Below are 27,889 nucleotides of genomic sequence, written 5' to 3'. Positions count from 1 at the left end.
CAGGAATGTGCGCCACGGCGAGCGTACGAGGGAGGGTCGGGGGTGACCCAGGCGCTGTCCACCATGGAGGCAGTCACGGCCAGGTTCTTTGCGCGGCATCGGATCAAGACTCCGGCTACTCACATCTGTCAAGGACTCGGATACTTACCTGACTCCCGTCATCCACCAAACGCCCCAGTGGAGGCTTTGCTGTCGGCCCAGATCTGTTGATCTCCTGCTTCGGCAGTAGAGAGCCAGATCCTCCGATGCTCCAGAGATCCTGAGATGGACCATCCATTGTCGGTGTACTTCTTCTGCAGCTTGGAGAGAGAGAGAGTCATTATTTTGGGGGCATTTATTAGTTTAACCAAAGGACAGTTTAAGGGTCTGGGCTTTATGCCCCTTGCTGGAATCTATGGGGAGGTATTTGTAGTGTTCCCCATAGTGAATCTTCCCCCAGTTGTATCTATCCCTTAATAAATCTTCTTTCTGTTTAAGGTTATATTCTTTCTATCCTTTATTTCAGTGCAACATGGGTGGGAGGCACAGAGATTTCTAATGCTCCCAGTTGATAGATGCTGGTAGGAGTCGGACCTGTTGAAAATGTCACCTCCTTATTATTCCTGACAGAGATTTGGGGGTAACAGTGCAGAATGAATGTTGTTCTGTGCACCAATATGGAGATGAGGGGTGACCCCTCCCCTGTACATTGCTGCTCAATCCAAAATTCATTCTGCACATGGACGGTGTGTGGTAGGCTGAAGGGTTCGGCGTGTGGGAGGGGGCTCAGGTGGGGCAGAGGGTTGGGGTGTGGGCTGTTGGGTGGGGCCAGGGATGAGGGGCTCAGGGCTAGGGCAGAGGGTTGGGGTGCAAGAGTGTGAGGGGTCCGGCTGGGGGTGCGGGCTCTGGGGTGGGGTTGAGGATGAGGGGTTTGGGGTGCAGGTTCCTCTGTCTAATCTCCAAGATGCTCTGGAAATAAGACGCCGTGTCCTGTGGTGAGCTCACACCCAAGAGCAGAGGGTGTGAGAACTCCAGCAACTGAGAGGGCAAGGGATTTACCATCACACAGGGCGTGTGCTCAGAACAACCCCTCCTCAGCCAAACACACACAAACCCAGCACAAAGCAAGGGAGGGGCTTGCTTCGATTGTTTTACTTTTTACTTTTACAAAAGGTTTTTTCAAAAGCATTTCCTGTTCCCCATGGGAAGGAAGTGGATGGTCGTGGGGAAGGGAACCTCAGCGTGGTGGGGCTGGGAATTTGGGGCGAGGCAGAGGGAGGGGAGTGGGTGAGGGGGTGAAGGGGCAGTTGCGGGGGAGGGAAGCTAAAGGGGGAATGTGGGGCAGCTAGATGAGGGGTTTGGGGGTAAGGCTGAAGGAGGGCAGTTGGTTGTAGGGGGGGGAGACTGAAAGGGCAGCTGGGGAGGAGCCTGGGAGGGGGGGAAGGCTGAGGGGGGCGATGAGGGGAAGGGGACCAGGGCAGTTGGGGGAGGCTGAAGGGGGGCTGAAGAGGTGATAGGGGGAAGGGAACATTTGGAGGGAGGCTGAAGGGGTGATGAGGTATAGGGGCCGGGGCAGAGAGACAGCTGGGGGGCCTGCTCATCCCCCCGGGAGGGGAGGAGGAAGAGGAGCTCCCCGGTGTCAGAAGCTGCTTCTTTATTAGAACGTTCTACGTTCCTGAGCAGGGTCCTGGGATCAGAAGGTTCGACAGGGAACTAGAGAGATTCCTGGTGGCTCGGTCCATCGATGGCGATTAGCCAGGATGGGCAGGATGGTGTCCCTAACCTCTGTTTGTCAGAAGCTGGGGAAGGGGCGACAAGGGATGGATCCCGGCATGATTCCTGTCTGTTCATTCCCTCTGGGCCACTGTCGGCAGACGGACACTGGGCTAGATGGACCTTTGGTCTGACCCCGTCTGGCCGTTCTTTGCTCTTCTGTTCTTATCACCTGCTCAGTGACATCTGCAAGTTGCTGCCCTCACTCACCACCAGCATCTGCTCCCTGCAACCAAAGGCAGGGAAAATCTCCCTGAAGGGGGGAAATTGGAGGGGAGGGATGGGCAGAGGGACAAAACTGGGAGCGGATCAGGGGTTCAGACAGGGGGGCTGCCCTGCCAGATACGTGCAGAAGAGAAAACCCCCAGATAGAGGGTGGCAGAGGGGATAACAGTTCCCACAGATGGGGTGAGCCATCAGCAGCCGTTCCAAAAGAGGGTGTGGTGGACGGTAGAAGGACTTGTGTTCCTCACTGGATGGTCCCTCTCAGCACCACCTCCCCAGGGCTGTGGTGTTAAAGGCCCCGGGGGGCCCAATGCCCAGGGACCATAGCTCTTCTCTTGCTGACATGGTGGACTGAGCTGCCAGTGGAAACTTGATTCAGGGAAATAGTTTACACCCACCCCCATACCCCCTCATCATAAAGCAAATGGATACTTTTATAAGTGTTTACACAGTTTCCAAGAATTCCTGGCCAGTTTCCTTCTCTATAACATGTCTGCCTGGAGCCTCAAAGGAGCTCAAAATGTGTCCTAGCTGCTGTTCTGATTGCCTGAATTGGTCTCCCTGTCCTGAAACCCCTGAATTTCTGTTGTTCCGCATCTTTTCAGGACGGATTTCTAACAATGTTATTTGGATGACACTGTCCAGGGGAGCAGGAACCCACCGGAGAGGTGGGAATTAGGAAACCCCGGTGATCCAATCCCCCGGCCCGAGCTCTTTCATTATTTAGCCGCGGGGAACCAACTTCCACAGGAGCGCGGGAGAGAGCCGCACCACAGCACCGTGCTTCACACACTGACCTGAAACATGGGGACCCTGGTTCAATCCTTCCTCCCTTGCAGACAGTGCGGGGTGATGCTGGCAGCACCAGCTCCTGCTCAGGCCTCCCTGAGCCACAGATCGAGCCCAAAGGCAGGCTTGCCTCGGTGGCAGGACAGAGCAGAGGGCCCAAGGGGAGTGTCTGGGACTCCCTCTTCATGCTCTTGCCGTGCCTGGGGAGTTGGCTCCTGGTGGGTGAAAGCAAACTATCGAGCTCCCAGTCCCCATGGGGTGTGTGCCCTGGTGTGTAACACTCTGCCCTGAGGTTGGTACTCACGCCCCGAGCTACGCGAGGCAGCTGGACACAGCCCAGGTGAGTGCTGTGAGAGAAGGGTCGGGCTAGGACACCTCCCCCTCCTCAGTCTCTCCCATTCAAGGGCTTGGCTGCCTCCCTGCCCAGTGAGCTGGTTTCGTGTGTTGTATTGTACGGTGCCTGTGTGGCCCATGCACTGTACGGGGAGTTTCGGCACCTAACTCCGCTGTGTGGATCCGTGTTGTTCCTGTGATTTTCTAGCTGTCTAAACCCATGGCCTGTGACGCTCAGCATTGCCACACCTCCGTCCCATCCCGGGCTGCGCCCTGTGTCACCAGTCAGCTCTCTGCAGAGCACAGCTGAGCGATTCCTGATTGACAGGGGTGTGTCCAGGAGAAGAGACAGAGCACAGACTGGAAAGTGACACCTCTCAGCAAAGCCCAAACGCTGCTCCTAGAGGCTCGCTATTCCCTGTGGGTGCTGGAGGGGGACAATGTGATGGGATCCCCCTGAGGTGCAGCCTGGGACCAAGGGACCGCTGTGCCCCCTGAACCCTCGCCAGCCTGGGCTGTCTCTCCCAATGCCCTGCTAGTGACCAGCAGCACCCCCGCCAGGTGCTGTTATCACCCAGCTTGATCGCATGAATGCTCCCCGAGCCACTCCTGAGTCACACAGGGAGGCACCAGCCGGATCCCCCCAGCTCCCAGCCCTGTATCTCAGGAGTAGGCTCTCTATCGTATGAATTGTTTCCCCACTTCGTCAGTGAAAAGTGGCTCGACACCAGCCTTTGATAACTGAGGAATTTACCATCCACTTCAGGGAAACTCACTGGTCAAATTGAACAGGTCAACACGTTTATTGGCGACAAAATAGAGATTTTAAGTGGTATGAAGTGAACGGCAAAAAATCCAAGTAAGTTACCAAAGGAAATAAACACCTAAGCGCACAGTCTGAACTCTCAACCCTCCTAGACTGGGCAACAACGAGACGAAGCCGTTTTTCTCCCCCTCCTGGATTTTGCAGTCCCTAGCACCCAGATTTCTCCCTTGAAATCTGGGCCAGTCCCCTCAGTTGGAGTCTCAAGTCTTCAGTGTCTTTCTTGCTTGCAGTGTAGGTGGGGGAAGGAGAAAGGACAAGCATGTGCCCCTGGGTTTGAGTTTGGTTTTTGTACCCTCAATCCCTGTGCTTGGGAAGCCCCAGGCCAGGCATGTCTGGGGTGGGGGTGGGGCATTGCTCAATCTCCCAGCAAGGTGGAGCAATTCCCTTGCTGTGGCCTCATGCAGGTGAATCATTGAATGGGAGCTTCCTTGCTGGGCAATGGCTCCTGATGGGTTGTATCACACCCCACCCGGGGGGTGCTGACCTTCCTTGCTGGTACCTCTGGGGAAGCTCATTTTGGGCTGATTCCACAACTTACAGCATGTTTCAGTGAAAACCGTCCAATTCTTCTCATTTCATAGGCATTGAGGAGACACAGATCTAGACAGAGAGAAGAGTGACTTTTGGCAGCTCCTCACCTTTCCCCTGATCCCTTGCATGGCATGGTTTACGTGTAACATCACAATTAAATCCAAGGTGAGGAATATGGGGGTTACAGGGCACTTAGAGGAGTAGGATTCGATGTTTGCATTTTGCATAATGAAAGACAAGGGATAATCATGTATTAAATGGATTGATGTAGGATAGGATTTGACCATATTCTGCCCGCCACCCTTTCTGAGAGCAGGAAGGAACGGCCTCGTGTGCCATTGGTAAAGAGGCATCAGCCAGATTGTGATGTCTGAAGCTGATTTCAGGCAGGAATAGACCAGAACAGTCCTGGTCACCTTTTGTTTCAGGATAAGGTTTCATTACGGTATTTGCTCCAAGGTGTTGTTTCTTCTCTGCATTACAAATTAAGTTGTGTTTCTTCTCTGCATTGCAAACTAAGTTGCCTAAGGTTCTTTTGTAATCCCTTTAGAAACCATATCATCCTTTCTAAAATATTATCCTGTTTGAAAGTCTCCATCAAATTGTTTGGTATGAGTGAGAAATGTGTGCATAGTTCAAAATAAAGGTGAAAAGCCATCACAAATGTCCAGATGGTCAAGAAGAAGTGAGAGACTTGGAAACAGCAGGAGACAATCAGAAAACATCCATTGTATCCGACGCTAAACATGTTAGCAGCATTGATGACCTCAAAGGTGAGGCAGGCACCCTGAATGCAAGACAACAAAGAAGAGCTAAGGATGGGACGCCAACAAAACCATCAAATGATCATAGCGGAAAACCCGGAGATTAACCCCACTTAAGGACTAACGATTACAGAATGACATTGCAAAATCCATCGACGAAAGTGGGAATTTACAAGTCTAAAACTGGGGTGTTTTGCCATCAGACTCTGGGTTCAGTCCTGCAAAGCCTCGGAGCATGGGATCGCGACCGACAGAGCCCAGCTCCTCGCTTGTGTTCAATCTAACCGGCCATTATATTGACAAGAACTACAGCAAACTGGTAACTGTAAGACCATCTGCAGGACACGTGTGTGTGTGTGTGTGTGATTAAATGCGTATGCTAAGAGTTGTATTTTCAAGAAATGCGGCGTATTGCCTTTTCCCCTGAAAAGATCCCGTGTGCTTCTTCTAAGCATAAGACGCTCCCCCAAGGTGTAGAGTGTCACAAACACATCTCATGACTCTGCCCACAACAACTGGAACTAAGACAAGAATGTGGAAGAAACAAGAAGAATTGTGTTCATGGTTTATTTACAGTAACTGGAAAGCAGGAAAGTAAAAGGAGCTGAGAAGGAGCTTTCATAACCACAGCGTAGGGCAAGGGGACCCAGAGATTTTGAGAACAGTTTTCATAATGGCACTAAAGTCACAGAAGTGGCCAGGAAGTAACCCAGGGAATTAAGGAATTACCATCTCACTTGAAGAAAAGGAGTACTTGTGGCACCTTAGAGACTAGCAAATTTCTTTGAGCATAAGCTTTCGAGAGCTACAGCTCACTTCATTGGATGCATTCAGTGGAAAATACAGTGGGGAGATTTCTATACATAGAGAACATGAAACAATGGGTGTTACCATACACACGGTAACAAGAGTGATCACTTAAGGTGAGCTATTACCAGCCGGAGAATGGGGGGCGAGGGGGGGAACCTTTTGTAGTGATAATCAAGGTGGGCCATTTCCAGCAGTTGACAAGAAAGTCTGAGGAACAGTGGGGGGTGGGGGTGGGGATAAACATGGGGAAATAGTTTTACTTTGTGTAACGACCCTTCCACTCCCAGTCTTTATTCAAACCTCATTTAATTGTACCCAGTTTGCAAATTAATTCCAATTCAGCAGTCTCTGGTTGGAGTCTGTTTTTGAAGTTTTTTAGTTAAAGATTTGCAACTTTTAGGTCTGTAATCGAGTGACCAAAGAGATTGAAGTGTTCTCCGACTGGTTTTTGAATGTTATAATTCTTGACATCTGATTTGTGTCCATTGATTCTTTTACGTAGAGACTGTCCAGTTTGACCAATGTACATGGCAGAGGGGCATTGCTGGCACATGATGGCATATATCACATTGGTGGATGTGCAGGTGAACGAGCCTCTGATAGTGTGGCTGATGTTATTAGAACCTGTGATGGTGTCCCCTGAATAGATATGTGGGCACAGTTGGCAACGGGCTTTGTTGCAAGGATAGGTTCCTGGGTTAGTGGTTCTGTTGTGTGGTGTGTGGTTGCTGGTGAGTATTTGCTTCAGGTTGGGGGGCTGTCTGTAAGCAAGGGCTGGCCTGTCTCTCAAGATCTGTGCGAGTGATGGGTCGTCCTTCAGGATAGGTTGTAGATCCTTGATGATGCATGGGAGAGGTTTTAGTTGGGTGCTGAAGGTGACGGCTAGTGGCGTTCTGTTATTTTCTTTGTTGGGCCTGTCCTGTAGTAGGTGACTTCTGGGTACTCTTCTGGCTCTGTCAATCTGTTTCTTCACTTCAGCAGGTGGGTATTGTAGTTGTAAGAATGCTTGATAGAGATCCTGTAGGTGTTTGTCTGTGTCTGAGGGGTTGGAGCAAATGCGGTTGTATCGTAGAGTATGGCTGAAGACAAGGGATCGTGTGGTGAGCCTCCAGCTTTCATCCAGACCACACCACACGATCCCTTGTCTACAGCCGAGCTCTACGGTACAACCACATTTGCTCCAACCCCTCGGACAGAGACAAACACCTACAGGATCTCTATCAAGCGATGTTAAAACTACCTGCTGAAGGGAAGAATACCCAGAAGTCACCTACTCCAGGACAGGCCCAACAAAGAAAGGAACAGAACGCCACCAGCCGTCACCTTCAGCCCCCAACTGAAACCTCTCCAGCGCAGCATCAAGGATCTGCAACCTATTCTGAAGGATGATCCCTCACTCTCACAGATCTTGGGAGACAGGCTAGTCCTCGCTTACCGACAGCCCCCCAACCTGAAGCAAATACTCACCAGCAACCACACAACAAAAACACTAACCCACGAACTGATCCTTCCAACAAACCCATTGCCAACTCTGTCCACATATCTATTCTGGAGATCTGGAGTACTGTGTCCAGTTTGGGGCCCCACACTACAAGAAGGAGGTGGAAAAATTGGAAAGAGTCCAGCAGAGGGCAACAAAAATGATTAGGGGACTGGAACACATGACTTATGAGGAGAGGCTGAGGGAACTGGGATTCTTTAGTCTGCAGAAGAGAAGACTGAGGGGGATTTGATAGCTGCTTTCAACTACCTGAAAGGGGGTTCCAAAGAGGATGGATCTAGACTGTTCTCAGTGGTAGCTGATGACAGAACAAGGAGTAATGGTCTCATATTGCAGTGGGGGAGGTTTAGGTTGGATATTAGGAAAAACTTTTTCACTAGGAGGGTGGTGAAACACTGGAATGCGTTCCCTAGGGAGGTGGTGGAATCTCCTTCCTTAGAAGTTTTTAAGGTCAGGCTTGACAAAGCCCTGGCTGGGATGATTTAGTTGGGGATTGGTCCTGCTTTGAGCAGGGGAGTTGTTGGGGACACTGGGGCATGGCCACTAGGTAACTCGAGGGGATGGAAGACCACGAGTGTCAATGAAGCCCCCTCGCACTAGGCCCAGGTGTCCTTGCCCGCCCCCCCCCCGCCTGGAGGCACTCGCAGCAGCTCTGCATACTAGGTCCAAGTGTCCTTGCCCCCACCCCCCCCGGCCTGGAGGCACTCGCAGCAGTTATGCTGAGGATCTGCAACAATATGTTGCAGAGTCAGACTGCCTGAAACTAAACAAGGACGAACAGGGCAGATATGGAAGAACAATGCTGAATAAAGCAGCTTTATGTATAGGTTAACAAATGATACAGAGAACAAGGGAACTAGCTGGGAACTGGATTGGCTGGCTACATGGATACTTAGGGCAGCTTGCTATTGGATAGGTATGCTGGGGAAAAGGATGTATAAAAGCCTGTGTAACTTCCTGCTCTGTGTGCAGGATCTGAGATCTTATTCTCCCTGTACCTTTTTGCAGCTGCAAATAAACTTTTCTGCTTCTCCACCCCGTTGTGATTATTGGGTGTAGCACACCGGGTAGCGAACCAACCTCAGCTGTTGTTTAGCCTCTTGGCACTGGGTGCCAGTAACAGGTTGGACTAGATGACCTCCTGAGGTCCCTTCCAACCCTGATATTCTATGAATCTATGATTCTATGATTCTAGACACACCATCCTAGGACCTAATCACATCAGCCACACCATCATGGGCTCATTCTCCTGCACGTCTACCAATGTGATGTTTGCCATCATTTGCCAGCAATGCCCCTCTGCCATGTACATTGGCCAAACCGGATAATCTCTATGCAAAAGAATAAATGGACACAAATCAGACGTCAAGAATTATAACATTCATAAACCAGTCGGAGAACGCTTCAACCTCCCTGGTCACTCAATTTCAGATCTAAAATTCGCAATTCTCCAATAAAAAGACTTCAAAAACAGACTCCAGCCAGAAACTGCAGAATTGGAATTAATTTGCAAACTGGACACTGTTAAATTAGGCTTGAATAAAGATTGGGAGTGGGTGGGTTATTACACAAAGTAAAAACTATTTCCCCATGCTAAGTTCCCCACTACTGTTACTCACATCTTCCTCTCAACTCTTTGAAATGGGCCATCCTGATTTTCACTACAAAAGGTTTTTTTCCTCCTGCTGAGAATAGCCCACCTTAATTGATTTGTCTGTTAGAGTTGGTATGGCAACCCCCATTTTTTCACGGTCTCTGTGTATATATATCTTCCGACTGTATTTTCCAGTGGATGCATCCGATGAAGTGGGTTTTAGCCCACGAAAGCTTATGCCCAAATACATTTGTTAGTCTCTAAGGTGCCACAAATACTCCTCGTTTTCTTTTGTTTTTTGCTGATACAGACTAACACGGCTCCCACTCTAAACTAAATCATTACATCTCTCCCCATAATCAATCTGTAAGCACAAAGAACACCCTGGAGACCAGGCCTGTAAACGTTAGGAAACATCAGAGTTAAGGTGACGTGTACATACTTCGCGCAGTGCTGTTGTGCATGTGTGTTATGATACAGACTCACAGGTGTGGCCTTGAGGTCAATTCCCTGCCCCCCACAGCATCAATTTCTTCCACACTCCCAAGGGAAGTGGTGCTTCCTCCATCCCTTGATGAGATGCCTTTCTGGAGTCTGCTTTGGTCCAAAACTCGCTACTGTGCCATACAGGAGGCCTGTGATGTGTAGGGGGGCCAGATGAGATGATCTAAGAGTCTCTTCTGGCCTTCAAGTCTCCAAATCTCTGCAAAACCGCGTGTGGCACATGGAGCATCCTCTGATGGTTCCACGTGTGGCGTGCTTGAACCCTTGCACGACCACTGAGTGTGTGGGGGTGACCCAGGGGGAGCAGCTCAAACACGCACAGGAGCCGGCTCGGGGCAGGACATGAGCCCTGCAGGGCAGAGGTGGGGGTGGCAGTGACATCACAAGGGCCTTTTGCAGCACTCAGCTGATTGGTGAAAGGCGGTTGGGAGGCGGTGACCTCACAGAGAGTCCACGACAACGGCCAGGGAGGACAGGCTGCAGGGCAGGGGGATCTCAGAGACCCCCGGGGCTTTGCTGCAGGGAGTCTCCTTCTTGAGGTGTCTCCTTGAGGACTGAGAGAGAATTCAGGGTCTCGTATGTGAGTGCGAGGTGGAGCCTCTCTGGAGTTTTCTCCTTTCCCACGGCTCACTGAGCGAGAAGACAGACGTCCCTGTGGAGAAGGGAAGAGCCCCGGAGAGGTTTGGTACCGAGGCAGGCTGATCCGCCCGGTGCTGGCCAAATTCTCGGCACGGAAAACAGGAGGTTAAGGTGGGACAATTTTCCCCCAGCTAGGCCTTTGTCCCTTGGAGTCCTTGGGGTTTGTCTTTTTTGGTTTTCCTTTTCCTGCTTCCCTCCGTCCACTGGCGAGGAGGGGGCTGCTCTATAGCCCTCATGGTGGGAGGCCTCCCAAAGAGATGGGACAGGAAGCGTGCTCTGAGAGTGATCCTCACCGGTGACCTGAGCCATCCCTCGGCCATCTGGGGAACCCTCAGCCCACCGCCAGAGTCTCCATGCTGATTGGCTGAGCAGGGGGTCTCGTGGCAGGAAGGAGATTCAGGACTTTGTTGTTCTCCTTTAAGGCCCAGTAAATAAGCCAGAACCAACCATCTGTTTGGTGAATTGTTCTCCCCCTTGCTGCTGATTGCCTCTGAGCCGTTTCTGGTTCTCGCTGGTGTTCTCGTGCTTCTAAAACACTCGCTGAAGAATCAGTGTGAATGGTTGTTGGTCTGTAGCTCATTGCAGGTCCCTTTATTCTGATCCTTCAGTGTGTGAAACTCCAGACTGATGGTTCATTTGAAAGTCAGGACACCCGGGTCCTGTTCCCAACTCTATCCCGACAAGTTGTATGATGGAAGACGAGACCCTTCGCCTTTCTCAGCCTTCGTTTCTCCCTCTGTCAGTTGGGGAGAACAATCCTCTCACCCCTGCCTCCCGGAGGGGGGAGACTGGGGAGCTGTGGGGACCTATTTGAGAGCGTCACTCGGAGCAGTGTATCGTAGGAGGTGTCCTATCGGGTTGAGTCATTCCAGAGGATGATGGCGGGCAGCAGAACCCCGTTTTCCCAACCTGGCGTGACACAGCTTTCCATGTGAACCGAACCAAGGGCGCACACAGGTCCAGAAGCCGGCAATTTCTCCTTTGGCTGCTAGATGGCGCTGCAGGCTCCCACTTCCCCCTTCTCCTGGTCAGCGCAACGCGGGTTAGTCTCCCCAAAAAGAACGCCCGTCTCGATTTGAACGTCCCTTGACGTGCCCCCTGTGGGCTGTCGGGATACGTGTCCAAAAGTTGCAGGGCTTGTTTCATGGTCTCCACAACGACAACCTTTCTTCCTTTTTAGACGTGACGACCTTTTTGGTCAAGATCCTTGATTATTCGGGGACTTATCCCGGAAGACCCAAAGTATTTGGGACATAAGACCTGTCTGGAAGGGCGCACAGGGCTAAATTGTTTTTGGCCATAGCAGGTGCCTTGTCACAAGAATGACGTCCATCCCCCTTCCAAAGAAGCCCCAAATGAGCTGTTACCAGGATTGCCCTTTACCTTGGGGTACGCCCATTTGTTAGGATTCCTCTTCTGGTGAGGGGAGATTCTGCAATTCTGTCAATGTGCTGCTTTTGTCACTTGAGTTTTCCTATGGATCGCTACTCCTTCCTTCTGTAAGTTCCCTCCCAATGGAGCTACTGTCAAGGTTCCTCCACCACTCTGAACTCTAGGGTACAGATGTGGGGACCTGCATGAAAAACCTCCTAAGCTTATCTTTACCAGCTTAGGTCAAAACTTCCCCAAGGTACAAAATATTCCCCCCGTTGTCCTTGGCCTGGCCGCTACCACCACCAAACTAATACTGGTTACTGGGGAAGAGCTGTTTGGACGCGTCTTTCCCCCCAAAATACTTCCCAAAACCCTGCACCCCACTTCCTGGACAAGGTTTGGTAAAAAGCCTCACCAATTTGCCTAGGTGACTACAGACCCAGACCCTTGGATCTGAGAACAATGAACAATCCTCCCAACACTTGCACCCCCCCTTTCCTGGGAAATGTTGGATAAAAAGCCTCACCAATTTGCATAGGTGACCACAGACCCAAACCCTTGGATCTGAGAACAATGAAAAAGCATTCAGTTTTTTACAAGAAGACTTTTAATAAAAAATAGAAGTAAATAGAAATAAAGAAATCCCCCCTGTAAAATCAGGATGGTAGATATCTTACAGGGTAATTAGATTCAAAAACATAGAGAACCCCTCTAGGCAAAACCTTAAGTTACAAAAAAGATACATAGACAGAAATAGTTATTCTATTCAGCACAATTCTTTTCTCAGCCATTTAAAGAAATCATAATCTAACACATACCTAGCTAGATTACTTACTAAAAGTTCCAAGACTCCATTCCTGTTCTGTCCCTGGCAAGAGCAGCATACAGACAGACACAGACCCTTTGTTTCTCTCCCTCCTCCCAGCTTTTGAAAGTATCTTGTCTCCTCATTGGTCATTTTGGTCAGGTGCCAGCGAGGTTACCTTTAGCTTCTTAACCCTTTACAGGTGAGAGGAGCTTTCCCCTGGCCAGGAGGGATTTCAAAGGGGTTTACCCTTCCCTTTATATTTATGACAGGGGGAGTCCAAAGCGAGGAATGATCTCCTTAACAAACTTGAGGGCCACTGTTCTGGCAGTGCAATTACGGCATGGGAAGGCTTCTGGCCATCCGCTGAACCGATCCACTATGACAAGGAGATATTTGAACCCTGGGGTCCGGGGAAACTCAGTAAAGTCTATTTGCCACACTTGTCCGGGGCCCGGAGTGGGTTCCAGGGCAGCTGGTGGCACAGGATGTCCCGGTCGGGGATTATTCTTTTGGCAGACTAAGCAGTCCGCTTGTACCTGGGCAGCCAGGGGTTGGAGTCCGGAAGTGATAAAGTATTTTCCCATTAGCTGGATAAGTGCTTCCCTGCCAGCATGAGTGGTTTGATGTAGTTTCTGCAGCACCGGCCGGATCAGGCCCTTTGGTAAGAGGACCTTCCCTTCTGGGGAATGGAGCCATCCCTCCTTTTCCCGGAGACCGAGTTTGTCAGTTAGCTGTCTCTCCTCCCCAGAGTACTGAGGGGTTGGAAGCTCCCCTCCTGATGGGCTAAGGGCATGCATATGGGCGTTCTCAGCCTGAGGGGATGGCAGGGTGGCAGCATGCTTAGCCTCTCTATCTGCCCGGGCGTTACCTCTGGCCACATCTTGATCCTCCCTTTGATGGGCTTTACAGTGTACCACCGCCACTTCCGAGGGAAGTTGTACGGCTTCTAGGAGCCGGAGGATTTGGGGCCCATACTTGACTGGGGAGCCTTGGGCTGTCAGCATTCCCCTTTGCTTCCATAGGCCAGCATGAGCATGCAGCACACCAAAAGCATACTTTGAATCAGTAAAAATGTTGACCCGCTTTCCTTTTGACAGTTCAAGTGCACGGGTCAGGGCTATTAGTTCGGCCAGCTGGGCAGAGGTCCCAGCAGGCAAACCTTCAGCTTCCACAGTGTCATGGAGGGTCACAACAGCATAACCCGCCCTCCTTTGCCCATCTATTACAGTACTGCTACCATCAGTGGACCACTCATAATCTGCATTTGGGACGGGTGCATCCTTTAAATCCGGACGGCTGGAGTACTGGGCGTCTATGATCTCTAAACAGTCATGTTCCTGTTCCTCTGTTTCTGGCAAGAGGGTGGCTGGGTTAAGGGAGGGGCAAGGCTGTAAGGTGACTTCAGAGTTCTCTAACAGCTTAGCCTGGTACCGAGCAATGGAGCCTGGGTGAGCCAAAGCCCTGCCTTTGCAGCCAATAAGGCTCGGACCATATGAGGAGTATAGATTTGCATAACCCCTCCCAATGTTAGCTTCTCCGCTTCCTCAAGCACTAGGGCAAGTAGCTGCGACCGCCCATAAACATGCCGGCCAACCCTTTGCAACCTGATCCAGTTGCTTAGAAAAATAAGCCACGGGACGTCTCCATGCTCCTAACAGCTGTGTGAGCACTCCTAGGGCCACCCCCTTTTGTTCATGTACATACAACTGAAACGGCTTCGAGAGATCCGGCAGGCCCAGTACCAGAGCTTCCATCAATTTTCTTTTCAGGATTTTAAATGCCCTGTCAGCCTCTGGGGTCCAATAGAAGGGGTCATGATCTGCTCCTTTTACACTGTCCTACAGGGGTTTAGCCCACAGTCCAAACTCTGGGATCCATATCCTGCAAAAGCCTGCCATACCCAGAAATGCCCTGAGCCACTTACGATTACTTGGGGTAGGAACTTGACAGATAGCTTCCTTTCTTTTTTTTTTTTTTTTCGCTTGAAAGCTGTCGCTCCCCTTGCCTTAGCTGTAACCTGATTCCTCTTCACCTCAGACAACAGGGTTCTCAGGAGGATATTACAGTCATCTCAATCCGGCTTGTGACTACCGAGGCACCCCTCAAAGACTGAAATAAACCAGCTTGGGTTCATGGAGAATTCCCCAGCCTGTGTTTTAAAAGCTGCTAGGTCTATTGGATTGAATGGCACATGGGTGTAAACTTGCATAGTGGTAGTCTGACGTCCGTCTGCCCCTGGGCAAGCCACAACAGTCTTGGTAAGCAAAGGATAGAGTCCCACTGAGGGGGCAATCTCTGTAACCCGAGGCATCCTACCCTTATAAGGTGGGGGTTGGGGGCCGAAGGCGACATCGGCTCTGCCATTACAGTGGGGGTGGGGGTCTGGGGACTAACATTAGCTACTACCGAACCAGTCGGAGTCAAATTACAGCTCTGCAGAATTACAGCTCTGTTCTGTTTCTTCAAGCCATAAACGTTTGTGCATACAAATGTTCATTCCATTTACCCATTCACTGACAAAACAAAACTAATTGGAGGATCATGTTGTAATTAATTGACCCTCCTGGTGGCCACCACTCCTGGTCCTCTAGTTGATATTGAGGCCAGTCAACTGTACAGAATCGTTTTAATTGGCTCTTAGTCATCGGATCTGCACCAAATACCTTCCAGATTGCTAGAATGCATTCTAGGAGCGTACACCGTGCCCTAACCCCCGAGCTCTGTCCCTGTCCCACACCTACAGGGTAACTCTGGGCATCCCCAGGATCCAACAGAGCATAGAATCCGGATTTCAAAAGGTTCCTACCTTATCCAAGGGACCGGTTCCTCACCGTCGTCCGCAGCTGCTCCTCCCCCATGTCCAAGGGACCGGTTCCTCACCATCATCCACAACTACTTCTCCACTATATGAGTGCGTTGCACCGTCGTGCCCTCTGGGGTCGATCAAATCGCGTCTCCTCCGAGGCCCCCGATGAACTCACCAGTGCACGCTGGGCGTCGGTTCTCGCCGCAATCCTCGACCTCCAGGAGGGGTCCGGGCAAGGCTAAATAGCAGCCTCATCGCCCACCCAGGGATGCCAAAAGCTGTTGCCAGCACCCAGTGCCGAGAGGTTAAACAACAGCTGGGGTTGGTTCGTTACCCGGTGTGCTTCACCCAATAATCACAACGGGGTGGAGAAGGAGAAAAGTTTATTTGCAGCTGCAAAAAGGTACAGGGAGAATAAGATCTCAGATCCTGCACACAGAGCAGGAAGTTACACAGGCTTTTATACATCCTTTTTCCCAGCATACCTATGCAATAGGAAGCTGCCCTAAGTATCCATATAGCCAGCCAATCCAGTTCCCAGCTAGTTCCCTTGTTCTCTGTATCATTTGTTAACCTATACATAAAGCTGCTTTATTCAGCATTGTTCTTCCATATCTGCCCTGTTTGGCTTTGTTTAGTTTCAGGCGGTCTGACTCTGCAACATATTGTTGCAGATCCTCAACATAACTGCTGCGAGTGCCTCCAGGCCGGGGGGGGGCAAGGACACTTGGACCTAGTATGCAGAGCTGCTGCGAGTGCCTCCAGGCGGGGGGGGGGGCGGGCAAGGACACCTGGGCCTAGTGCGAGGGGGCTTCATCGACACTCGTGGTCTTCCATCCCCTCGAGTTACCTAGTGGCCATGCCCCAGTGTCCCCAACAACTCCCCTGCTCAAAGCAGGACCAATCCCCAACTAAATCATCCCAGCCAGGGCTTTGTCAAGCCTGACCTTAAAAACTTCTAAGGAAGGAGATTCCACCACCTCCCTAGGGAACGCATTCCAGTGTTTCACCACCCTCCTAGTGAAAAAGTTTTTCCTAATATCCAACCTAAACCTCCCCCACTGCAATATGAGACCATTACTCCTTGTCCTGTCATCTGCTATCACTGAGAACAGTCTAGATCCATCCTCTTTGGAACCCCCTTTCAGGTAGTTGAAAGCAGCTATCAAATCCCCCCTCAGTCTTCTCTTCTGCAGACTAAACAATCCCAGTTCCCTCAGCCTCTCCTCATAAGTCATGTGTTCCTGTCCCCTACTCATTTTTGTTGCCCTCCACTGGACTCTTTCCAATTTTTCCACCTTCTTCTTGTAGTGTGGGGCTCCAAACTGGACACAGTACTCCAGATCTCCAGAGTAGATATGTGGACAGAGTTGGCAATGGGTTTGTTGGAAGGATCGGTTCGTGGGTTAGTGTTTTTGTTGTGTGGTTGCTGGTGAGTATTTGCTTCAGGTTGGGGGGGCTGTCTGTAAGCGAGGACTGGCCTGTCTCCCAAGATCTGTGAGAGTGATGGGTCATCCTTCAGAATAGGTTGCAGATCCTTGATGCTGCGCTGGAGAGGTTTCAGTTGGGGGCTGAAGGTGACGGCTGGGGGCGTTCTGTTCCTTTCTTTGTTGGGCCTGTCCTGGAGTAGGTGACCTCTGGGTATTCTTCCCTTCAGCAGGTAGTTTTAAGATCACTTGATAGAGATCCTGTAGGTGTTTGTCTCTGTCCGAGGGGTTGGAGCAAATGAGGTTGTACCGTAGAGCTTGGCTGTAGACAAGGGATCGTGTGGTGTGGTCTGGATGAAAGCTGGAGGCTCACCACACGATCCCTTGTCTGCAGCCGAGCTCTGTGATACAACCACATTTGCTTCAACCCCTCAGACACGGACAAAAACCTCCGGGATCTCTATCAAGCATTCTTACAACTACAATACCCACCTGCGGAAGAGAAGAAACAGATTGACAAAGCCAGAAGAGTACCCAGAAGTCACCTACTACAGGACAGGCCCAACAAAGAAAATAACAGAACGCCACTAGCCATCACCCTCAGCCCCCAACTAAAACCTCTCCAACACATCATCAAGGATCTACAACCTATCCTGAACGACGGCCCATCACTCTCACAGATCTTGCGAGACAGGCCAGCCCTTGCTTACAGACAGCCCCCCAACCTGAAGCAAATACTCACCAGCAACCACACACCACACAACAGAACCACTAACCCAGGAACCTATCCTTGCAACAAAGCCCGTTGCCAACTGTGCCCACATATCTGTTCAGGGGACACCATCATAGAGCCTAATCACATCAGCCACACTATCAGAGGCTCGTTCACCTGCACATCTACCGATGTGATATATGCCATCATGTGCCAGCAATGCCTCTCTGCCATGTACATTGGTCAAACTGGACAGTCTCTACGTAAAAGAATCAATGGACACAAATCAGACGTCAAGAATTATAACATTCAAAAACCAGTCGGAGAACACTTCAATCTCTTTGGTCACTCGATTACAGACCTAAAAGTTGCAATTCTTCAACTAAAAAACTTCAAAAACAGACTCCAACCAGAGACTGCTGAATTGGAATTAATTTGCAAACTGGATACAATTAACTGAGGCTTGAATAGAGGCTGGGAGTGGAAGGGTCATTTCACAAAGTAAAATTATTTCCCCATGTTTATTTCTCCTCACCCCCACCCCCCACTGTTCCTCAGACTTTCTTGTCAGCTGCTGGAAATGGCCCACCTTGATTATCACTACAAAAGGTTTCCCCCCGCCCCCCGTTCTCCTGCTGGTAATAGCTCACCTTAAGTGATCACTCTTGTTACCGTGTGTATGGTAACACCCATTGTTTCATGTTCTCTCTGTATATAAATCTCCCCACTGTATTTTCCACTGAATGCATCCAATGAAGTGAGCTGTAGCTCACGAAAGCTTATGCTCAAAGAAATTTCCTAGTCTCTAAGGTGCCACAAGTACTCCTTTTCTTCAAGTGAGATGGTAATTCCTTAATTCCCTGGGTTACTTCCTGGCCACTTCTGTGACTTTAGTGCCATTATGAAAACTGTTCTCAAAATCTCTGGGTCCCCTTGCCCTACGCTGTGGTTATGAAAGCTCCTTCTCAGCTCCTTTTACTTTCCTGCTTTCCAGTTACTGTAAATAAACCATTAACACAATTCTTCTTGTTTCTTCCACATTCTTGTCTTAGTTCCAGTTGTTGTGGGTAGAGTCATGAGATGTGTTTGTGACACTCTACACCTTGGGGGAGCGTCTTATGCTGATAAGAAGCACACGGGATCTTTTCAGGGGAAAAGGCAATACACCGCATTTCTTGAAAATACAACTCTTAGCATACGCATTTAATCACACACACACACACACACACACACACACACGTCCTGCAGATGGTCTTACAGTTACCAGTTTGCTGTAGCTCTTGTCAATCTAACGGCCAGTTAGACTGAACACAAGCGAGGAGCTGAGCTCCGTCGGTCGCAAACCCATGCTCCGAGGCTTTGCAGGACTGAACCCAGAGTCTGATGGCAAAACACCCCAGCTTTAGACTTGTAAATTCCAACTTTCGTCTATGGATTTTGCAATGTCATTCTGTAATCGTTAGTCCTCAAGTGGGATTAATCTCCGGGTTTTCCGCTGTTATTGTTTGATGGTTTTGTTGGCTTCCCATCCTTAGATCTTCTTTGTCTTGCATTCAGGGTGCCTGCCTCGCCGTTGAGGTCATAAATGCTGCTAACATGTTTAGCGTCGGATACGGTGGATGTTTTCTGATTGTCTCCTGCTGTTTCCAAGTCTCTCACGTCTTCTTGACCATCTGGACATTTGTGAGGCCTTTTCACAGACATCAGAATCTGGCTGATGCACCTTTACCAATGGCCCATGAGGCCGTTCCTTCCTGCTCTCAGAAAGGGTGGCGGGCAGAACATGGTCAAATCCTATCCTACATCAATCCATTTAATACATGGTTATCCCTTGTCTTTCATTATGCAAAATGGAAACATAAAACCCTACTCCTCTAGGTGCCCTGTAACCCCCATATTCCTCACCTTGTATTGAATTGTGTTGTTACCTTGCACGGCATGGTTTCCATGTATCTGGGGAAAGATTAGGAGATACCAGCAAGGAAGGTCAGCAACCCCCGGGTGGGGTGTGAAACAGCCCATCCACAGCCGTTGCCCAGCAAGGAAGCTCCCATTCAGTGATTCCCCTGCCTGAGGCCACAGCAAGGGAATTGCTGCACCGTGCTGGGAGATTGAGCAATGCCCCCACCACGCTTCTGCCCCCCCCAGACACGCCTGGACTGGGGCTTCCCAAGCACACGGACTGAGGGGGCAAAAACCAAACCCAAACCCGGGGCCCACGCTTGGCCTTTCTCCTCCCCCCACCGACACTGCCAGCAAGAAGGACACTGAAGACTTGAGACTGCAACTGAGGGGACTGACCCGGACACACAACACGTCGCACTTCACACACACAAAATGTCGAATCTCGCACCCACAACTCCTCGCACGTCACACCCACAGAACATATTGCACGTCGCGCACACAGCACGTCGCACGTCAGACACACAAACACGTCTCACACACACACAAAACACGACACACAACCCGTCTCACAGACAGAAAACACCACACACACCACATCACACAAAACACGTCACATGACACCACAGACACAACACCACACACACACTTAACACGACACACAAAATGGCACACAACACACACAAGACGACAGACAACAGATCGCACAACACACCACACAGACACACACACAGAACATGTCACACGTCGCACCTCACATACAAAGGTCACATGTCGCACACAACACGACGCATGTCGTACACCGCACATCACAATTCGCATGCACACACAGCATGTCGCATGTCGCACGTCACAGTCACGCACACCACACAGCTCACGTCACACGTCTCACACACACAACACGTCGCACGTCGCACATCACACACACAAAGTGCTGTGCATCACACACAACGTCGTTCGTTACATGTCACATGTCGCATGGCCACACGGCACATCGCATATCGCAAATCAAACACACAGCACGTCGCGTTTCGCATATCTCACACACACAACACGTCCCACACACACAGCACGACACACAACACTTGTGTGTGTGAGACGTGTTTGTGTGCGTGTGATGTGTTGTGCATGTGTTGTCTGTCGTCTAGAGTGTTGTATTCAGTGTGTGTGGGACGTGTTGTGTGTTGTGTTGTGTGCGTGTGTCTGTGTGGTGTGGTGTGTGTGTGATGTGTTGTGTGCAATGTTGTGTGTTTGTTTTGTGTTGTGTGCCGTTGGTGTGGTGTGTGTCGCACGCACAGAGACAACACATCTCACCTCACACGCACAGCACGTCGCACGCTCACATAGCACGTCACACACACAGTACATTGCGCATCGCACATCTCACACACACAACATCACACAAACACACAGCATGACACACAACACGTGTGTGTGAGACGTGTTTGTGTGTGTGCGACGTGTTGTGTGTGTGCTGTGTGTCGTCCAGAGTGTTGTGTTCCGTGTGTGTGTGATGTGTTGTGTTTCGTGTTGTGTAGATGTGGTGTTTTGTGATGTGATGTGTGTGTCATCTAGAGTGTTGTGTGACGTGTTGTGTGTGTGTCTGTGTGGTGAGTGGTGTGTTGTGTGTGGTGATGGGTTGTGTGTCGTGTTGTGTGTCATGAGACATTTTGTGTGTGACATGGTGTGTGTCGCACGTACAGAAACAACACATCGTACGCCGCACGCCACACGCCGCACACACAACACGTCGCACATCGCTTGTCACACATTGGACATAGACACACAACACGTCGCACATCAGACACACACAACACGTTGCACGTTGCACACATACACACAAAACGTCGAACGTGGCACACACAACACGTCGCACGTCACGTCACTCCCAGCAAGTCGCACTTCACACATGTCCCACGCGTGTCACACGCGCACACACAGCACGTCGTATGTCATGCACAACACGTCGCGTGTAGCACGGACACACAACACGTCGCACGTAACACACACAAGATGTCACGTGTTGCACATCACACACAAAACATCGCATGTCACAGGCACATACACAACACGTCGCATGTCGCATGATGCACATTGCACATAGCACGGACACACACAACACGCTGCCCGTTGCACGCACGCACAGCACGTCGCACGTCACACTCAAAAACACATCTCACACCACACAACACGACACACGCCATGTCACACAGACACAAAACACTACACACGTCACACACACAACACAGAATACGTCACACAGACAGACACAAACACACACGACACACACCACGTCACGCACAACACATCACATGACACCAAAAACACAACACCACACACACACTCAACATGGCACACAACATGTCACACAGACAGACACAAACACGACACACAATGTCACACACACAACACATGTCTCACACACACACCACATCACGTCACCACAAACACAATACCACACACACAATCCACACAACACTCTAGTTGACACACACCACACACAAGACATCACACACACACACACAACCCGTCACACACACACATCACGACACACACAACATGACACAGAAAACGACTCACACAGAAACACACACAACACGACACACACAGAAACACATCACACGTCCCACAAAACATGTTGCACATTGTCACACACACTCATGTAAGCATGTCGCACATTGCACGCCGCACGACACACACAAAAACCTGTCACACACACAAACACACACACAACACATCACCCACACAATGTCTCATGCACACACACACAAGATACACAACCCGTCTCACACATACACACACATAACACGACACACACATCACGTCACACACACACAAACACACACAACACGACACACAACACGTCACACAGACAGACACAAACACACGCGACACATAACTTGTCACGCACACAGAACACTACACAAAACACATCTCACACACACACACCATTTCATATGACACTACAAACACAATACCACACACACAATCTACACAACTCTAGATGACACACAAAATGACACACGTCACACACACACAAAACCACACACACACAAAACGTCTCACACACACACAAAACACGACACACAACCCGTCTCACACACAAACATAACATGACAAACAGAACACGACACACACCACGACACACACAGAAACACATTTAATGTCCCACACAACGCGTCGCATGTTGCACGGATACACACAACACATGGCACGGCACACACACAGAAACACATCACACACACAAAAACACACAATGCGACACACAAGACACACAACACATCACGCACACACCACGTCACACACAACACATCACATGACACCACAAACACCTCACCACACACACACACACACACACTCAACACGTTGCACAACACGACACACAACACGTCACACAGACAGACACAAACACACATAACATGACACACAACACATCACACACACAACATTACACAAAACATGTTTGGAAGGGGGATGGACGTCATCCTTGCGACAAGGCACCTGCTATGGCCAAAAACAATTTAGCCCTGTGCACCCTTCCAGACAAGTCTTATTTCCCAAATACTTTGGGTCTTCCGGGATAAGTCCCCGAATAATCAAGGATCTTGACCAAAAAGGTCGTCACGTCTAAAAAGGAAGAAAGGTTGTCGTTGTGGAGACCATGAAACAAGCCCTGCAACTTTTGGACACGTATCCCGACAGCCCACAGGGGGCACGTCAAGGGACGTTCAAAGCGAGACGGGCGTTCTTTTTGGGGAGACTAACCCCCATTGCGCTGACTAGGAGAAGGGGGAAGTGGGAGCCTGCAGCGCCATCTAGCGGCCAAAGGAGAAATCGCCGGCTTCTGGACATGTGTGTGCGCCCTTGGTTCGGTTCACATGGAAAGCTGTGTCACGCCAGGTTGGGAAAACGGGGTTCTGCTGCCCGACATCATCCTCTGGAATGACTCAACCCGATAGGACACCTCCTACGATACACTGCTCCGAGTGACGCTCTCAAATAGGTCCCCACAGCTCCCCAGTCTCCCCCCTCCGGGAGGCAGGGGTGAGAGGATTGTTCTCCCCAGCTGACAGAGAGAGAAACGAAGGCTGAGAAAGGCGAAGGGCCTTGTCTTCCATCACACAACCTGTCGGGATAGAGTTGGGAACAGGACCCGGGTGTCCTGACTTTCAAATGAACCATCAGTCTGGAGTTTCACACACTGAATGATCAGAATAAAGGGACCTGCAATGAGCTACAGACCAACAACCCCAATGACTCGAAGGGACAAAGGCCTAGCTGGGGGAAAATTGTCCCACCTTAACCTCCTGTTTTCCGTGCCGAGAATTTGGCCAGCACCGGGTGGATCAGGCTGCCTCGGTACCAAACCTCTCCGGGGCTCTTCCCTTCTCCACAGGGATGTCTGTCTTCTCGCTCAATGAGCAGCGGGAAAGGAGAAAACTCCAGAGAGGCTCCACCTCGTGCTCACATACGAGACCCTGAATTCTCTCTCAGTCCTCAAGGAGACACCTCAAGAAGGAGACTCCCTGCAGCAAAGCCCCGGGGGTCTCTGAGACCCCCCTGCCCTGCAGCCTGTCCTCCCTGGCCGTTGTCGTGGACTCTCTGTGAGGTCACCGCCTCCCAACCGCCTTTCACCAATCAGCTGAGTGCTGCATTCTTGTGATGTCACTGCCACCCCCACCCCTGCCCTGCAGGGCTCATGTCCTGCCCCGAGCCGGCTCCTGTGCGTGTTTGAGCTGCTCCCCCTGGGTCACCCCCACACACTCAGTGGTCGTGCAAGGGTTCAAGCAGGCCACACGTGGAACCATCAGAGGATGCTCCATGTGCCACACGCGGTTTTGCAGAGATTTGGAGACTTGAAGGCCAGAAGAGACTCTTAGATCATCTCATCTGCCCCCCCTACACATCACAGGCCTCCTGTATGGCACAGTAGCGAGTTTTGGACCAAAGCAGACTCCAGAAAGGCATCTCATCAAGGGATGGAGGAAGCACCACTTCCCTTGGGAGTGTGGAGGAAATTGATGCTGTGGGGGGCAGGGAATTGACCTCAAGGCCACACCTGTGAGTCTGTATCATAACACACATGCACAACAGCACTGCGCGAAGTATGTACACGTCACCTTAACTCTGATGTTTCCTAACGTTTACAGGCCTGGTCTCCAGGGTGTTCTTTGTGCTTACAGATTGATTCTGAGGAGAGATGTAATGATTTAGTTCAGAGTGGGAGCCGTGTTAGTCTGTATCAGCAAAAAACAAAAGAAAACGAGGAGTACTTGTGGCACCTTAGAGACTAACAAATGTATTTGGGCATAAGCTTTCGTGGGCTAAAACCCACTTCATCGGATGCATCCACTGGAAAATACAGTCGGAAGATATATATACACAGAGAACGTGAAAAAATGGGGGTTGCCATACCAACTCTAACAGACAAATCAATTAAGGTGGGCTATTCTCAGCAGGAGGAAAAAAACCTTTTGTAGTGAAAATCAGGATGGCCCATTTCAAAGAGTTGAGAGGAAGATGTGAGTAACAGTAGTGGGGAACTTAGCATGGGGAAATAGTTTTTACTTTGTGTAATAACCCACCCACTCCCAATCTTTATTCAAGCCTAATTTAACAGTGTCCAGTTTGCAAATTAATTCCAATTCTGCAGTTTCTGGCTGGAGTCTGTTTTTGAAGTCTTTTTATTGGAGAATTGCGAATTTTAGATCTGAAATTGAGTGACCAGGGAGGTTGAAGCGTTCTCCGACTGGTTTATGAATGTTATAATTCTTGACGTCTGATTTGTGTCCATTTATTCTTTTGCATAGAGATTATCCGGTTTGGCCAATGTACATGGCAGAGGGGCATTGCTGGCAAATGATGGCAAACATCACATTGGTAGACGTGCAGGAGAATGAGCCCATGATGGTGTGGCTGATGTGATTAGGTCCTAGGATGGTGTGTCTAGAATCATAGAATCATAGATTCATAGAATATCAGGGTTGGAAGGGACCTCAGGAGGTCATCTAGTCCAACCTGTTACTGGCACCCAGTGCCAAGAGGCTAAACAACAGCTGAGGTTGGTTCGCTACCCGGTGTGCTACACCCAATAATCACAACGGGGTGGAGAAGCAGAAAAGTTTATTTGCAGCTGCAAAAAGGTACAGGGAGAATAAGATCTCAGATCCTGCACACAGAGCAGGAAGTTACACAGGCTTTTATACATCCTTTTCCCCAGCATACCTATCCAATAGCAAGCTGCCCTAAGTATCCATGTAGCCAGCCAATCCAGTTCCCAGCTAGTTCCCTTGTTCTCTGTATCATTTGTTAACCTATACATAAAGCTGCTTTATTCAGCATTGTTCTTCCATATCTGCCCTGTTCGTCCTTGTTTAGTTTCAGGCGGTCTGACTCTGCAACATATTGTTGCAGATCCTCAGCATAACTGCTGCGAGTGCCTCCAGGCCGGGGGGGGGGCAAGGACACTTGGACCTAGTATGCAGAGCTGCTGCGAGTGCCTCCAGGTGGGGGGGGGGGGGCGGGCAAGGACACCTGGGCCTAGTGCGAGGGGGCTTCATCGACACTCGTGGTCTTCCATCCCCTCGAGTTACCTAGTGGCCATGCCCCAGTGTCCCCAACAACTCCCCTGCTCAAAGCAGGACCAATCCCCAACTAAATCATCCCAGCCAGGGCTTTGTCAAGCCTGACCTTAAAAACTTCTAAGGAAGGAGATTCCACCACCTCCCTAGGGAACGCATTCCAGTGTTTCACCACCCTCCTAGTGAAAAAGTTTTTCCTAATATCCAACCTAAACCTCCCCCACTGCAATATGAGACCATTACTCCTTGTTCTGTCATCAGCTACCACTGAGAACAGTCTAGATCCATCCTCTTTGGAACCACCTTTCAGGTAGTTGAAAGCAGCTATCAAATCCCCCTCAGTCTTCTCTTCTGCAGACTAAAGAATGCCAGTTCCCTCAGCCTCTCCTCATAAGTCATGTGTTCCAGTCCCCTAATCATTTTTGTTGCCCTCTGCTGGACTCTTTCCAATTTTTCCACCTCCTTCTTGTAGTGTGGGGCCCCAAACTGGACACAGTACTCCAGATCTCCAGAATAGATATGTGGACAGAGTTGGCAATGGGTTTGTTGGAAGGATCGGTTCGTGGGTTAGTGTTTTTGTTGTGTGGTTGCTGGTGAGTATTTGCTTCAGGTTGGGGGGCTGTCGGTAAGCGAGGACTAGCCTGTCTCCCAAGATCTGTGAGAGTGAGGGATCATCCTTCAGAATAGGTTGCAGATCCTTGATGCTGCGCTGGAGAGGTTTCAGTTGGGGGCTGAAGGTGACGGCTGGTGGCGTTCTGTTCCTTTCTTTGTTGGGCCTGTCCTGGAGTAGGTGACTTCTGGGTATTCTTCCCTTCAGCAGGTAGTTTTAAGATCGCTTGATAGAGATCCTGTAGGTGTTTGTCTCTGTCCGAGGGGTTAGAGCAAATGTAGTTGTACCGTAGAGCTCGGCTGTAGACAAGGGATCGTGTGGTGTGGTCTGGATGAAAGCTGGAGGCTCACCACACGATCCCTTGTCTACAGCCAAGCTCTACGATACAACCGCATTTGCTCCAACCTCTCAGACACAGACAAACACCTACAGGATCTCTATCAAGCATTCTTACAACTACAATACCCACCTGCTGAAGTGAAGAAACAGATTGACAGAACCAGAAGAGTACCCAGAAGTCACCTACTACAGGATAGGCCCAACAAAGAAAATAACAGAACGCCACTAGCCGTCACCTTCAGCACCCAACTAAAACCTCTCCCATGCATCATCAAGGATCTACAACCTATCCTGAAGGACGACCCATCACTCGCACAGATCTTGAGAGACAGGCCAGCCCTTGCTTACAGACAGCCCCCCAACCTGAAGCAAATACTCACCAGCAACCACACACCACACAACAGAACCACTAACCCAGGAACCTATCCTTGCAACAAAGCCCGTTGCCAACTGTATCCACATATCTATTCAGGGGACACCATCACAGGTTCTAATAATATCAGCCACACTATCAGAGGCTCGTTCACCTGCACATCCACCAATGTGATATATGCCATCATGTGCCAGCAATGCCCCTCTGCCATGTACATTGGTCAAACTGGACAGTCTCTACGTAAAAGAATCAATGGACACAAATCAGACATCAAGAATTATAACATTCAAAAACCAGTCGGAGAACACTTCAATCTCTTTGGTCACTCAATTACAGACCTAAAAGTTGCAAATCTTTAACTAAAAAACTTCAAAAACAGACTCCAACCAGAGACTGCTGAATTGGAATTAATTTGCAAACTGGATACAATTAAATGAGGTTTGAATAAAGACTGGGAGTGGAAGGGTCGTTACACAAAGTAAAACTATTTCCCCATGTTTATCCCCACCCCCACCCCCACCCCCCACTGTTCCTCAGACTTTCTTGTCAACTGCTGGAAATGGCCCACCTTGATTATCACTACAAAAGGTTCCCCCCCACCCCCCCCATTCTCCGGCTGGTAATAGCTCACCTTAAGTGATCACTCTTGTTACCGTGTGTATGGTAACACCCATTGTTTCATGTTCTCT

Source organism: Caretta caretta, chromosome 28 (assembly GCF_965140235.1).
Source record: "Caretta caretta isolate rCarCar2 chromosome 28, rCarCar1.hap1, whole genome shotgun sequence".
NCBI classification, from domain to species: domain Eukaryota; kingdom Metazoa; phylum Chordata; order Testudines; family Cheloniidae; genus Caretta; species Caretta caretta.
The sequence above is the reverse complement of the archived record's forward strand: the minus strand, read 5'-3'. Positions refer to the sequence as shown.